Here is a 15,799-nt window from a genome sequence, read left to right as displayed (position 1 = left end):
GGGATTTTGCTCATAGGACAGATGTGATAATTAAAATTAATCCTTCTCCTGATGCAGGAATTACATAAAAATATAAAGAACACTTTGAGATACAAGAATGTTGAAGACCAGATGAAACAATTTACCATATATATATATGCACATATATATATATTAACTTGTATAGTTTTCAAAGTATGAGAGAGAGATTGTCACTTAAAAGCAGATGCATTCAGGCACAGCAAGATCTCAAATGAGAGATTACAGAAATCTCAGGAGAGGAGGGTCCGTGGTCACTGGGTATCGTGCAACTCACAAATGAAATTACCACCAACATATCTTATATCCCAAACCGAATTCACTGGAATAGCAGAAGACAAGTGATAGTCTTTCTGATTTTCTGACTGGAAGGATGAGTGTGAGTCTATACCTGGAATCTAATTACAGGCAAGCCACTAATAAAACTACGCGATACTTGACACTATGAGAGGGAAAATTGTACAAACAGAAAATTGATGGCAGTGATCCGCAGCACCGCCGCAATAAAAGAATCTAGTTTGAGTGACACTTCCTGAATAGTAATAAAAAATTAGAAGCCCATGCAACCACCTGGGATATTATCAATATTTACTCCTTCTTTGCTTGACAGTTTCATGCCATGCCCCCAAACCTCCTTCAATGGAAAGGAAAGACATACAAGTTCTCCTCCTCACGTAAATTTAGAAGATAAGTCTTTAGCCTTTACGGTTGTTTTGTTTTTTCTGCAGGCAAAAGCAAGGAATTTACGTCTGTCACTCTTGAGAAAAGCTGCTCTGTAGTGAAGAGCACAATTTTAGAGCCAGGCTTGCTTAGATTTTGATCCCAACATCTCCATATGCTAGAAGATGGACTTAGCCGTTTACACACTGATTTCCTCATTTTTAATATGAGGGTAATCATGACTTGAGTAGTCGAAGAATTAAATGAAATATTGTATCACTGAAATGCAGACTCTTGCAAATGGTAAACACGCAATTCATGGCAGCTGAGACACAGAGAGAGAAACGTCCCAAAGGAAATTGGGCTATTTTTCTCGTAAAGTAAGGCTTACCAAAATTCAATATCCTTAAGTAGAAACAGCATGTTACCAGAACATGGAAGACCCTTGTTTAGTGTTCCTGTAAAAGGCATGACTGCTACACGGTCCTTACAACTTTGCACACTTCCTATTTTGTGCACGTGGAACTCTCAGTATTGAGAAAAGATGCTTCTTTCTCAAAGTTTCTTGATTTTATGCTTATTTTCACTTGCTACATTTTTGTTTTTTTTGCTAGTCATAGATTAGTTGAATTACTATTAGGTGTCTTTTGAACTTTTTACTTATTCTGCTATCTTGTTATCAATTTGACTTCTATTTTGTTTTTCTGGAATTCCTTGTTAAAATGGAAAAAACTCGACATTTCCCAGTTGCCAAAATCGGAATGTGGGAATGCAAGGACTGGTTTGTTAAATTAAATTTAGACCAAAGCTTTCCCCTTGCACATTTTGGACTTGACATAGAGGTTTCTTTGTAACCTTTCACCTGGCAAACTGTAACCTAACCAGATAGGCAGACAATCTAATCTACTCCTGTGCCAATCACCAAGTTATGATCAATCAAGTGTGGCCAGCTCTTCAAACTGGGTTCAAATAAGGCAAGTGCCAAACTATGACCAATTCAGCCTCAAGTAAGGCAAGTGTCAAGCTGTCACCAGTTTGGTTTCAAGTAAGACAGGCACCAGGCTGTAACCAGTTCAGGTTGAAGTAAGGCAAATGCCAAGCTGTAACCAGGATCTGTTTGGCTTCAGGTGTGGCAAGTGTCAAGCTGTAACCAGTTCAGGTTCAAGTAAGTCAAGCACCAGGCTGTAACCAGTTTGGCTTCAAGTAAGGCAAGCGCCAAGCTGCAACCAGTTCAGGCTCGGGTAAGTCAAGTGTCAAGCTGTAACCAGTCTGGCTTCAAGTAAGACAGGCACCAGGCTGTAACCAGTTCAGGTTCAAGTATGGCACATGCCAAGCTGTAACCAGGATCAGTTTGGCTTCAGGTGTGGCAAGTGTCAAGCTGTAACCAGTTCAGGTTCAAGTAAGTCAAGCACCAGGCTGTAACCAGTTTGGCTTCAAGTGAGGCAAGCGCCAAGCTGCAACCAGTTCAGGCTCGGGTAAGTCAAGTGTCAAGCTGTAACCAGTCTGGCTTCAAGTAAGACAGGCACCAGGCTGTAACAAGTTCAGGTTCAAGTAGGGAACATGCCAAGCTGTAACCAGGATAGTTGGGCTTAAAGTATGGCAAGTACCAAGCTGTAACCAGTTCAGGCTCGGGTAAGGCCAGTGTCAAGCTGTCACCAATTTGGTTTCAAGTAAGACAGGCACCAAGCTGTAACCAGTCTGGCTTCAAGTAAGGTAAATGCTGAACTGTGAGCAGTTTGGCTTCAAGTAAGGTAACTGCCAGGCAGTAACCAATTCAGTTACACTTTTGTAGGCCACTTTCCTTTCGCTGTCCATAAAACTTCTAGGACCACGTGACTGTGTGGGCATCTCTGGGCCTACTCTGGCTGGGGAGGCTGCCTGATTTACAAATCGTGCTTTGCTCAATTAAATTCTTTTGAATTTAATTTGTCTTGTTCTTCTTTTTCTTTTAATGGTTTGAAAACCACTGCTCTCAAATGTTTTATTCCTCCTATTGCCATTAGAGGGTACTAAGTTTTCCACACAGACTGACATAAACCAATTCCTCATTAGAGGGATCGCCAGAGATTTAACCCCTAATTAGATCCAGGTAGATCAGATTATTTTTCTCAGAAGATGGAGTGGATTCTGGTCTTGGGCTACTGGCCCTAGTTTATCAAGCTGGGTAGGTATATGACCAGCCCTAGACCAGGTTTGATAAGACATTTGAAATTGGAATTCAGAGACACTAGTCAGACGCTGGTAGTGCTTGTTGAAAAACCTGGTCTTAACTCAGAAAAGCAGAAAAGCGCAGCAAATTGTTTTTTTACTAAAGCATGAGTTCTTTGCCTTGCTTATCTAAAGTTAGAGGAAGTAGTCCTAGGAGTTTTGGAAGTATCTGCACTTTGATAAAAGCTCCCAAGTTCTTGCCTAGATTAAATATGCTAATCAAGAAATGGGTTCATTTCTACATAATGACAACAACTTATGACACTGAAAATGGTTGATGCTAATTCATAGGAAGGAGGTACGGTCACTAAAGTGACTAACTAGAGTTATCTTTCTACATATATTCCTTAGGAAAGATCTTTTTTGCCATTCACAAATGGAAGTGCTCATTCAAAAACAAACCTATTGTTATTTACAAATGGTTAATAATGGCAGATAGAGCCTTTTATTTCAGAGACAGAGAAGCCCTCAAAAGCTTACTTGACAGTTTCAACTGCCCAATACCTATGGATATGGAAGTTAAATTAAATATGGACCATGAATTTGATAATTATTCAGATTATTTGCCTCTGATACATGTCTCTGGTAGCACAGACATAGTAATATAGCATACATATATAGCATAGATACAATATCATAGCATCCATATATTATCTGATAGCATACACATAGTGATCATATGTATGATACATTTATGCAAGAAAATAGATACTTTGTATACATTTCTAAACTTTTTTTTTTTTTTTTGAGTTGGAGTCTCACTCTGTCGCCCAGACTGGAGTGTAGTGGCCGCTCCTGGCCACCGCAGCCTCGTCCTGCTGGGTTCCGGCGATCCTTCCGCCTCAGCCCTCCAAGTAGCTGGAACTACAGGTGCGTGCTACCATACCCGGCTAATTTTTTGATTTTTTGTAGAGATGAGGTCTCGCTGCCCAGGTGGGTCTCGAACCCGCGGGCTCGGGCAATCCACTCACCTCAGCCTCCCAAAGGCGCGGGATTACAGGCTGAGCCACCGAGCCCGGCTTCATTTCTCAACATTTTATACTAAAGATATAAGAATACAAGATTTTGGTGTTCTCTTTATTCTTAAAATAATATTTGGGAAGTCTCTAGTGTAAAGCAACAGAAGATGAAGACATGCCATCTTCCCAAGTTAAGAAACAACAAATTAAATTGCCATAAGAAAGTGTTCTGGCACAGCCTGATTTACACCCGTCTAAAAAAATTGATTCAACCAATTCAGGGTGTACAGTGATGAAAACACAGATGTCCCAACATTGGTTTTTTTCCCTTCAAAAGTAATCAAGGATATGGTCCTCTTCCCCCTCAAAAACTTTTAAAAATATGATTTGAAGAAACACAACCTGGTTGTGGGTAGGTATAACTCACCGGTAGAATTCAAGGAGTTGAAGGAAAATATTTAAAGACAAAATGGAAGCAGCAGAGGGGAATTCTGCTGGGAACACTGCCTTGTTGAGGATTCTGGCGGGCCCAGGATGTGTTCCTCGAGTATGGGGCTGACTATTGCCAATCCATTCAATCACACCTTAATCCGCCACTGCTGGGTTGGATCTGGAGCAACATAGATTTTTCTGTACCCCCTGCCAAGAGTCTAATAATCCACATCCTTTCTTTTGAAGGGTAGAAATCTCAATAGGATTGGAAACAAGTCACGGAAAAGGTGCCAGCGGGGGGCTTGCATCATTATAATAACAAACCAGCTCCTGCTCAAAGAGAAATCTCGCTGAATTCCTTGCTGTCTTGTCCTAGTTGATTCTTTTTTTATCCTAAATATTTACCTTAATCCCTTTAAACCAAGGCCCTCCCGAAGGAATAGTTGCACTTCTTCCTGTGTCTGGAGACTACCCTCTTTGTGGGATTCCTTTAGCTGTTGCTTAGAGTTTTCTCTCCTCTCTAGAGAGATTTTTTTGTTGTTGTTGCTTCTTCACTTCCTGGCCCTGTATCTTATTTTCATTCTAAACTGTTATCTTGAATCTGCTTTTCTTTTTCATGCAGGTCTTTTTCAAGTCCCTAAATATGGAATCCTTCAGATACAGACAGTGTGAAATAACTCAGTGAGGCATGTATCAGTTCAGTTCGTTTTGGATGTAGATGGTGGTCAAACCCAGAGAGAGAAAAAATATTCACACTGGGCCTTCTGCTTACAGCATCCCTTGATTTAGCCATGGTCATCCCGGTAGTGATGCCGGGTGGGACAGCACAAAACTCGTGGATTGTTTGGCTCAACCCTAAGATGAATTTTAAAGTGGTCAGCAAAGTTTTAAACAAAGTTTATTAGAGAAAGAAGAGGGGAGAGAGAGAGAGAGAGAGAGAGAGAGAGAGAGAGAGAGAGAGAGAGAGAGAGAGAGACATGGCAGAGCAGGTATGGGAGAGAGAAACCGCACGTTTTGCTTTTTACTATAGGCCTGATACCTGCACGATGACGAATATGCTAAAGAGGGTGCAGCCCAGGTAACTGTCACTCCGGAGAGACTGACATCTCTCCACCTCTGGTGGGTGGAGGAACGGGGTGGTCGTTTCCAGGGAAACTTGCCAGCCTTTTTCAATTCACAAGTTCATGAGCTAAAGCGGGTTTTATGATCATTTCTACAGCTTTTTGATTCTCGGTCTGGGAACTGCCTTGATGGAGTTCTCCTTTGGCGAGCTGAGGAGTCTGCATTGAATTCGCATTCCAGCCTGGAGGGCGATACAGCCTGCCGACAGGATGTTTGGACGCTTTCGAAAACCTGTCTACAAGGAATGTATCTATCTGTGCTTAACCTGTACCAGCTACCCAGCCTCAGTAGCAATCAAGTAGCAACGGATTCTAGAAGCTTTGGATACACAACATTCCTGAAAGGACTCTGCCAAGACCAGATTGCCCTTCTTTGACGACAAAGTAGATTCTGGCATTGACTTACCGGTCCCAACTACTGAGTTGGGTAGAGTTCTGACCCAGGCTGAACCAATCAGAGAAGACAGAATTGGGATTCAGATACACTGTGGGGAAATATGGGGCTCAAATAGCCCAATAACAATTGGGTCAAAATCTAAGGAAAAGACCCCAGAATCAGATCTGCAAATGCTACAAAAGGTAGAAAACCTGCTGGTTAGGTTGCAAACTCAGCTGACCATTCTTTCATGTTTAAACGTCCCCCGGAAACTACAGTTATTCTGAGCATGCTCCCTGTAGCACAGCCCAGCACAGGCCCCTAAAACACTGACCTCCAGGCCCTGCCTTTTACTGCTGTTTTGTCAGCGTTTCTTTGCAGTGTACTGTTATACTATACCTTTACTAAATCTACCTTTCTTAATTTATAACCGCCTTGGTGAATACTTTCACCATGCACAACTCTGGCCTCACCTAGTCATACGCATGGCAGATGCTAGTTAGGTACTGGTAGTGTTTGAAATGAGAGTAAAAGCTACTCCCATGGACAGTCATGTTCTATGCCTGGTAAAGCAGAGATAACTGATTTGAAGGGAAAGAAAAAGCAAGCTAAGATTCAGAGACTAGCAGGCACATGGATCCAGTCACTCCTGAAGAGATGTAGGAGGAATAACTTATAACCTTGTTGTAGTTCTAGTTTATAGTTCTAATTCTGGGGAGGGCCCCCTGGACTTCTTCACCTGGGAATCTGTAAGGCAGCCTTGCGTTCCTGTAATAAATCTACCTTTTTAATTACACTTGCTTGATTGGAATTCTGTTATGCGAAACAGAAAGACCTATGAATGAGACAATTGGTGTCATGATAGTCATAGAGTCATGTTATCTCTTAGCTTGACTGGGCTATAAATATCTAATTCAACTCACTCATTTTACACATGACAAAACTGAGGCCTGTAAGTAATGTGCTCATGGTTGAAAAGATCATTAATTGCAAAACTGAGACAAGAAATGCAGATGAGTAGTAAGAAAGGCTGGCAGTCTCCAACAAAAACAGAAAAACATAATTGAGGGCAGAGTCCTGGAATCGAAGTCAGGACATATGGAAGGCCAGTCCTCAGAGACTCACTAGCTGTGTAACCTGGAATATGTTTGTGAAGCGTTGGATTTTTATCTGTAAATGAGAGGGTTGGGACATATGTTCTAGCTGGTCCTCTCTGACTCTCAAATCACGATTCTAAGTGGTGTCTCCAAACACGACATGACTTAGGTATCAGAAATAGTCATCTAGAAAATGTAAATATGTATATGGCTGCTTGAGCAGGTGGTAGACCAGTTCACAAAGGTTTAGTGTCCGTGTGTTAAAGTAAAAGCATTATTTTACAGCTCACACTTTGCAACTGAAGTCAATCAGGGAGTCCCCAAAGTGTTAGGTTTACTTTGTGAGTTTTTCATATCAAATCAAGTAGTAAACTGATTATGTGTGTAGACGGCGAATTTGCATTGACAATCTGTCTGGAAAGTATCCAGATTTAGACACATGCCATAATGGTGCTCCTTCTTTCAGCTAGTAGGAAAACTGATGAAAAGTTAACAGTAAATTGATTTGGGCTCATGGCTACTTGAAGAATAGAATGAACTGAAACAAACAGGCTTCCTCTTTCTCTCTCTCCTCTCCCCTCTCTCTCCCTCCCTCTTCTTTTTTTTTTTTCCCCTGGCTAATGATATGTTTGTCAGATGAATGAATGTGAATATGAGAACTTTTTTCACTTTTACTCATGAAGAATAGAGAACAGAGGGATTATTGATGGAGCGAGAAGTTTCCATCTCCAAAGCTTTAAGCTCCTAACCACACACATAATATATACCCATCAGCATATAATTGGGCCTTAAACAGCATAAAATCCCTTCCATAATATACATGACATACTATCAGATTCCCTCTGCTGGCGTATACAGAGATGATTTTCCAGTAGGCTACGTCCCTCTCCGAGTTCCTTTCCTTGCCCTTTCATGAGGTCCTGTCCAGCCCATAATGAAGCTCTCATGACCAAATTCACTAACTTTTCCTCAGGTCTCATGCTTGCTGATTTGACACGTTTGCCATCTTTTGTTCTTAGATCTCTTTTTCCCTCAGTCGGTACCTCACTGCGATTTCATGATTCAGTGACTCCTGACCACCTCTCCTTTCTGTCTTCAAGATTCTTCTTCTTCATCTCACTTTCTAGAAATGGCCATCCTAAAAGTTTTTCCCTGCTTCCCCCACCCACGGTAAACTCTTTGGGTATTTCACCACCTTCTCTGATTCATCTTAAACTATCATTCAGTGAACTGAGGAGGAAGCAGGGGGGCGGGAGACGCATAGAAAAGTAGTGGTGAAAGAAATTTTGGAGGCAGAGTATTTAACTTTGGCTTGACATGGGGTATCTGTTGTTTGATACGGGGTAATTGATGTAAATCCAATTTCAATATTCCCTACATTATCTCGAATAAAGATAAAGGTCGCTCACTAGTGTATATGCTATGGGAAGTTTTTTTGTTTGCTTCTTTTTTTTTTTTTAAAGAAATTGAATACGTTTTATATTTCAACATCTGGGTAAATACAACGCGACTCTGACGGTGCCTGCAGAAACCAAAGACTTAATACATTAAGTCTCCAAAGAATCTTGACATATCTTTTAGAGGTTTTAGATTTCCCCAGGAAGTCCAAAGATATTAGTTGTTTTGCTAAAACCAACCTAGATGTAAATGGTCAAGGAATTCAACTGACATCTAAATTATATTATAAACCTATACTCGTTATCCTCTTTCCAACTCACAAACGTTTCTCCTCCAGGATTATGAATTTCTCTCTGTCATTTCATTCATTTCCTCTCATCGATCTAGTGGTGATCACAGGCTGATTGAAGTTATGAGGACAGTCGAGTCCATTCAAAACCAACGGTGGGTAAGATTGAAGCTGGTTACATTTGGCTTCCGTGGTTCCCTCAAAGAAAATACATCTGTACGTGGATGTACAAAAGCCAGCTTTTATTTTTATTTTTTATTTGAGTTGGAGTCTCACTCTGTCGCTCAGACCGGAGTGCAGTGGCCGCTCCCGGCCACCGCAGCCTTGACCTGCTGGGCTCCGAGGATCCTTCCGCCTCAGCCTTCTGAGTAGCTGGAACTACAGGCATGCACTACCACACCCGGCTGATTTTTGATTTATTGTAGAGATGAGGTCTCACCAAGTTGCCCAGGCAGGTCTCGAACCCGCAGGCTCAGGCAATCCACTCACCTCAGCCTCCCAAAGGGGTGGGATTACAGACTGAGCCACCAAGCCCGGCTCATACAAGGCATTTTTAATGTTCTCTGTGCATTTTGACCTTGTCTGTTTCTCTCTAATTCTTATGAAAGACAGGGAGTATTTCACATGCCTTCATGCAAATTTCTCTTCCAAGCATAGTGGTACACACTGAGTAGACGTTCAACAGTCAATAAATGTGAGTCGAACAAATAAAAGGGAGCATAAACTGAGAATGTTAGTTCTCGTTCGCAGGTTTGATTTTCCCACTTGTCCTGTACATTGAGAAAAAAAAGAACCTGACCTTTCCAGGGGCATCGTGTCAATTGCCTGAGCCCGCGGGTTCGAGACCCGCCTGGGCAGCGAGACCTCATCTCTACAATAAATCAAAAAATCAGCCGGGCGTGGTAGCGCATGCCTGTAATTTCGGCTACTTGGAAGGCTGAGGCGGAAGGATCGCCAGAGCCCAGTGGGTTGAAGCTGTGGTGGCCGGGAGCGGCCACTGCACTCCAGTCTGGGCGACAGAGTGAGACTCCAACTCAAAAAAAAAAAAAAAAAAAAAAAAAGTGAGAGAGTACGAGCACACTTGATAAAAAGAAAGGAAGAAGTTTTTGATTTTTTTTTTTTTAACTTAAACAAAAGGGCGGATCCGAATTCGGTTCTGTGGATTTATACATGGGGCCTTTTGGTGTTTCATTACAGAAAATTGAAAAGCTATACACACTGGTTTTTCTGACTGGCATCTTAAAAGAGAATGACACTTTCAGGATTCGCTTAAATGTGAGAATGTTATGATAACATGTATACTACTGGGATGCTATAATTTTAAAATTCTGAAGTTGCAAAGGTTAGAAAATTCATACAGAAGGCTGACCATGCATCTTAATTCTGCTCCATTTGGCCACTGTCTGTATTACTTATGACCCACCTTTGGCGAAGTCAGTGCCTAGAGAGTTTGTTTTTGTGTGTTACATAAGTGCTTGGAGACCCTCCTCATATAATATTTTGCCAGGTGTTTGGCATTTTCTCTTCGGAACAGAAGAATAGAATATGGGGAAAGCCCTCCTCCCCACCAAAGGACATTCAATTATTCAGTTATGTTTCCATTTTTCTCCATTCTGTTACTAATTCTCCTTGCCACCACACCATTGATGCTGTGACCCAGGCAAGCTACATAAGGTTACTGCCTTGTAGAGGCAAAGCAATGCCACATCACCAGCACCAATTGTTCTGATTTGCTCCTGCATTCGCCAAATTCTCATCTCTTAATTCCTTTCATACTCTTTGCTAACAAATGTCTCCAAATCAGCCCCTAACTTCTTACCAAGCCTATCTCAACATCTCGTTCCCTAAATCTTCTTCATGAAATGTCCCTATGTTTCTTTATGATCCCACTGTTTTCCCTGTTATCTAAGGGACTATGTGGACTGTAAATTACTGCAAATATATCTCCTAACTTCGATGTCTGGAAAGTCTAGCCCCTTGTTTTCGTTTCTATGTTCCAAGCTTTGTTTCCAGCTTTTGTTCATCCAGATTACTGCCATCCTCTCCTAAAGGCTTTTTCTGCCTGATATTTTCTACATTTTCCATTTGGTGTAATTTTTTCCACACTGTTCCTACAGATGCCGCTTGAGTCATAACGCTCTGCTACTCAACATCCTTCGATAGCACCCTGTTTCTCCACAATTACATCGAGATTATTTTCTCAGACATTCAAGGTCATCACTATTAATAGCCTTAGTTTTACTTCTCTGGGCAGTGTAGATATCAAGAGCATGGCCTCTGTAGAGAGGGATGTGGATTCAAACAGTATCTCTGACTATTAATTGCTGAGAGACTGGGACAGGTTACTCAACTTACTGGTTTGTGGATTTATTCATCTATAAAACTCAGTTTAAAAGAGGGGGGAAAAAAAGCTCAGTTAATGGTAAATGCCACAGAGAGTGGGTGATGATTAAATAGCTTCATGCTATGGTTTGAACGTGTCCCCAAAAGTTCATGTGCTGGAAGCATCATCCGCAATGCAACAATGTTGAGAGGTGAGACTTTTAAGAAATGATTCAGTCATGAGAGTTTTGCCCTCACGAATGGATGAATGCCCTTCATTATCAAGGAAGTAGGTTAGGTAGTATGGGAGTGAGTTTCAGAAAAAAGGACGGACGAGTCTGGCCCCCTTTCTTTGTATCTCTTTCTCATGCACCTTCTTTTGCCCTTCCACCTGCAGCCATGGAAAACACAGCAAGAAAGTCCTCAACGTATGCAGCCTTCCATCTTGACTTCTTAATCTCTGAAACTGTGACCCAAATACTCTTCTATTGTTTGTAAATTACCCAGTCTCAAGTATTCTTTCCTAACAGCACGGAATGGACTAAGATATTTGGTAATGTGAAATAAGCATGGTAAACGCTAATCAAATATTAGAGACCATTATCTCCCATGATTACCTCTCTTGTAATAGTTAAAAGGTATAAAACTAAAACTCTTTACACTATAAGAAAAACTTTGAAGTCTTCATTTCACCAATAATAAAAGTGAAGTGCAGAACTGTTAAACAATGTTCACAAGGTCACACAAAAATGACAGTTTGAAGACCATGCCCCTGTTTCCTAACTAGCATTTTTAAGACTTTCAGGGTCCTAAGGGGTCTAGTCATTCGTAATTGATGACTAATATTGAAATCAATGTTTCATTTCACAGACATAAATTCATGAACCCATGAGTTAGTTGGTAGACAAAAATCCAGGGAGTCAAAGAAAGATGAAAATGTAAACAAAATTCTGTAAATAATCATCTTAGACTATTTTCCATAGACATCTAAGATGATTGCATATATATATATGTGTATATATATATATATATATATATATATAGAGAGAGAGAGAGAGAGAGAGAGAGAGAGAAGAGAGAAAGAGAGAGAAATTCTGAACAACTAATTTGAGTGTTTCTGGTTTCAAATCTGAGCACTCAGTATAAAAGCATCTGAGAATGTGTATGCTATCTTAGAGTGTCTGCTTTTCAACTTCATAGACCAAGTTTTATTGTTTATTTAAAAAAATATTACCCATATATTTTCTGCTCTTTATTTGCTGTTATTCAATAGTTTACTCTATTGGATATTTGATTGTTCATTAAAATTCTCTTTTCCAGGGCATACATTAAGAACAGTGTGTGCAGGTTTGTTAGTTTTACTCGTATCTTATTTGCATTCCAAGTCTAGGTGCACAGCAATCAGCTGCCATCACTGTTTTCTTTCTTTGCTAGGCTAAGCTGTCGAGTTATTACCATCTGTTATTCTACAATTCACATTCTCCAAAATTTTCTGATTATCCAAGACTTACGTTTAAGGTACAGTGAACAGCCGGAAGGCCCTACCCTTCCCATTCCTGGTTGCTGGACCGTATAGATTCTAACAGTTCAACTCAAGTTCCCTAAATTCTTTGCATATTACAACATTTCTCTTTAATTTTCATTAAAAGATCAATCATCACAGATCACACTGGAGTTTTTGTTACAATAATGTTATTCATAACTGTCGCTGGAATGTGAAATAACATAATTATACTTACTTTTCTTTTTCTTTTTTAAAGGAATAATGGCCTAAGAAAAGGAAAGAAAACCTCAAAGTAGAGTAAAAGTATAAAATATTAAAGAGAATAATCTTCTTTATATCTTGTTTTTTGGGGTTGGAGTCTCACTCTGTTGCCCAGGCTGGAGTACAGTGGCACTATCACAGCTCGCCATTGCCTCAACCTCTGGGCTCAGGCGATCCTTCTGTCTCAGCCTCTTGATTAACTGGGACTGCAAGCACACATCACCATGCCTGGGCTAAATTTTTAAAAATTTTTCAGAGAGGCAGGGTCTTGCTTTGTTGCCCAGGCTGGTCTTTATATCTTCGAAAAGAGTAGCAAAAATAATACCTTTACAAGTGTGTACTATGTGCCAATTATTTCATCTCTAATCCTTGCAGCAATCTTGCAAAGTTAAGGATTATCATCACTATGCTGGAAGCAAGGAACTCAGCTGAAAGATGAGAGGTTTGCAAGGGCATAGAGTTGATATATGCCAAAATCTCTATTTATCCTCAGGCTTGCCTGACTCCGAATTTTGTTCTCTCTCCATCACAGCATATAGCCTCCACATATCCCATGTTCTGTCTAAAAAGAAAAAAACCTCAGGTAGGTATAAGATTTGGCCCCACTAAGTTGGACTCTGGCTTAGGGCCTCACTGACTGTATGCATTTCTTTCTACCATTTGCATTGTTTTTTTTCTTTTTTTTTTTTTGAGTTGAGCCTCACTCCGTTACCCAGACTGGAGTGTGGTGGCCACTCCTGGCCACTGCAGCAGCCTCAACCTGCTGGGCTCCGGCGATCCTTCCGCCTCAGCCTTCCGAGTAGCTGGAATTCCAGGCATGCGCTACCACGCCCGGCTGATTTTTTGATTTATTGTAGAGATGAGGTCTTGCTGCCCAGGCAGGTCTCGAACCCATGGGCTCAGGCAATCCACTCACCTCAGCCTCCCAAAGGCACGGGATTACAGGCTGAGCCACCGAGCCCAGCTTGCATTGTTACTGTTAACAAATGCACAAGCGCTTTAAAACCTCTTTTTTTCTTATTCAGGTTTCTCTCCTCTTTTCAAGAGTATTTAACTGTTCCAAATGTAAGCAATATCCAAAAACAAAAAAATCCCAAAATATTCCAGTAAGGAAACTTTGAAGTGTAAGTGAGTTGGTGAGCATATGGCAAGATAAACCTCCCCCCGGTTATGGAAGGCTACTACAAAAAGGGATAAATGATTTTTTAAAATTATGAGCACAAAGGCATACCCCTCAAGGGAGCATAAAATTTGCAGGAGTAGATGTTGCAGTATGAGGAAGATTGAAAAATAATAGGAATTGGAATAATCACAGGAAAATATCCATGTGCTAGCTAGGTGTGGTGGCTCACGCCTGTAATCCCAGCACTTTGGGAGGTGGATGCAGAGGATTGCCTGAGTCCATGGGTTCGAGACCAGCCTGGGCAACTTGGCGAGACCTCATCTCTACAATAAATTAAAAAATTTGCCATGCAAGGTGGGACATGCTTGTGGTTCCAGCTACTTGGAAGGCTGAGGCGGAAGGATCAGGTGAGCCCAGCAGGTTCAGGCTGCAGTGACTGTGAGCATGCCACTGCACTCTAGCCTGGGCAACAGAGTGATGTTCCTACTTAAACAAAACAAAACAAAATCCATGTACTAAAACAAGGATAACCAACCTTAAAACTAACAATCTTGATTTCAGGTGCTCAAAACTTAAAACTGTATAGTCACTATAAATAAGGTTTCTGTAACCTCTTAAATAAATACATACCTTTAAAAATGTAAATTTATTTTTCGTTAATAAAAGTAAATAAAGCCAGGAACAGAGAAGCAAGAGGAGAACCGAAACTCTGCCCTGTGATTTAGACTGGATTCAGTAAAACATATGACAAAATTTTGTTAATGGAACCAGGCCACCTTTGGTGTTTAGGGATCAGGTCAAGATTTTGACAACATAAAATTATGAGGCAACAATCCAACTTGTCTAATCTGATTTCTTTTTCATAGTCAGACGTTTTCATTCATGCCTTTGGGGATAAGAAGAGTTCCATGGTACACTCAGAAAATGACATCAGCTGTACTGAATGGCAAAGGATCTTGAACTCAAGAAAGAAAATGTTCAAATCCAAAAAACAACAACAGTGGCTAACAGAGAACGAATGATTCAAAAAGTCAGAAAAATAAAGCCAATGCTCCTAGTTTTGATCCTCAGAGAAAAAGGATGGAAACAGTGAAAATAATCCACTATACTGTAAGAAAATTCTTTCTGGCTAAAAGATAACCAAACTAAATTTAGAAGACACATCAACAGTTTATACTAGAAAAGTAGCACTCTTGGTCTATCCAGTTCTGAAAATATATTGTTCCTGTGAATATCTGTGTTAAAAAAAGTTTTTTAAAGAAAGCATTTCTCTTCAGTTTTTTCTTCCATCACATATGAAGATATAGAGAATAAAGTCATTTCTACATCCAGTTCCCCCACCATAGTAAGGTGAAGTCTTCCTTGAATCTATATCTGAATTGTGTACCACTTTTCTACTCTGGGACCTCTCCCTTTTCTGAACCTAGCATAGTACCTAGTGACAGAGTTTCCTCTCCACAAATATAGACTGCGCTAATGAAGAACAGACATCTGTCATGGGTCTGTTGCTGTTCTAGAAACTGAGACCAAGGAGAAAGACAATCATTGACCTCAAAGAGGTCCACTCTGGGAGACAGAAAAAGAAACCACAAAATATACTGCAGTAAGCAATCTGATAAAGTTATTCACAAGATGCTATTGAAATAAGAAATTCTAGCAATACAACTTAAAAAGAAGTCAGAATGTATGTGTTTGAATGGAGTCTTAAAGAATGTGTAGAAATGAACAAAATGGAAAAGATAGGTGAGAAGCCTTTTAGGAAAAGGTGGGAATCATCAGAATATTTTTGTATGCTTAGAACAAAAGGACATGCTGATGAATGACCAGAGATAAGCTAGAGAGGTAGTCGGTGGGTAGATCATGCAAAGACATACACGCCATGATTTAAATTTTTAAAAAGAGGTTATTTATCTTGTTATCCTCAGTACAATTGAAAAACAGTTGGATCATAATCAGATTTGCCTCATGCAGAGGTCATTTTCATAGCATTCTCATAGTGGTGTATGAGTTCAAGACTTGAGAGAGGAAATT

The sequence above is a fragment of the Carlito syrichta genome, unplaced genomic scaffold, assembly GCF_000164805.1.
Source record: "Carlito syrichta isolate Samal-C Ts95f unplaced genomic scaffold, Tarsius_syrichta-2.0.1 Scaffold302367, whole genome shotgun sequence".
In the NCBI taxonomy this organism is placed as follows: Eukaryota; Metazoa; Chordata; class Mammalia; order Primates; family Tarsiidae; genus Carlito; species Carlito syrichta.
Note: the sequence above shows the minus strand (reverse complement) of the source record.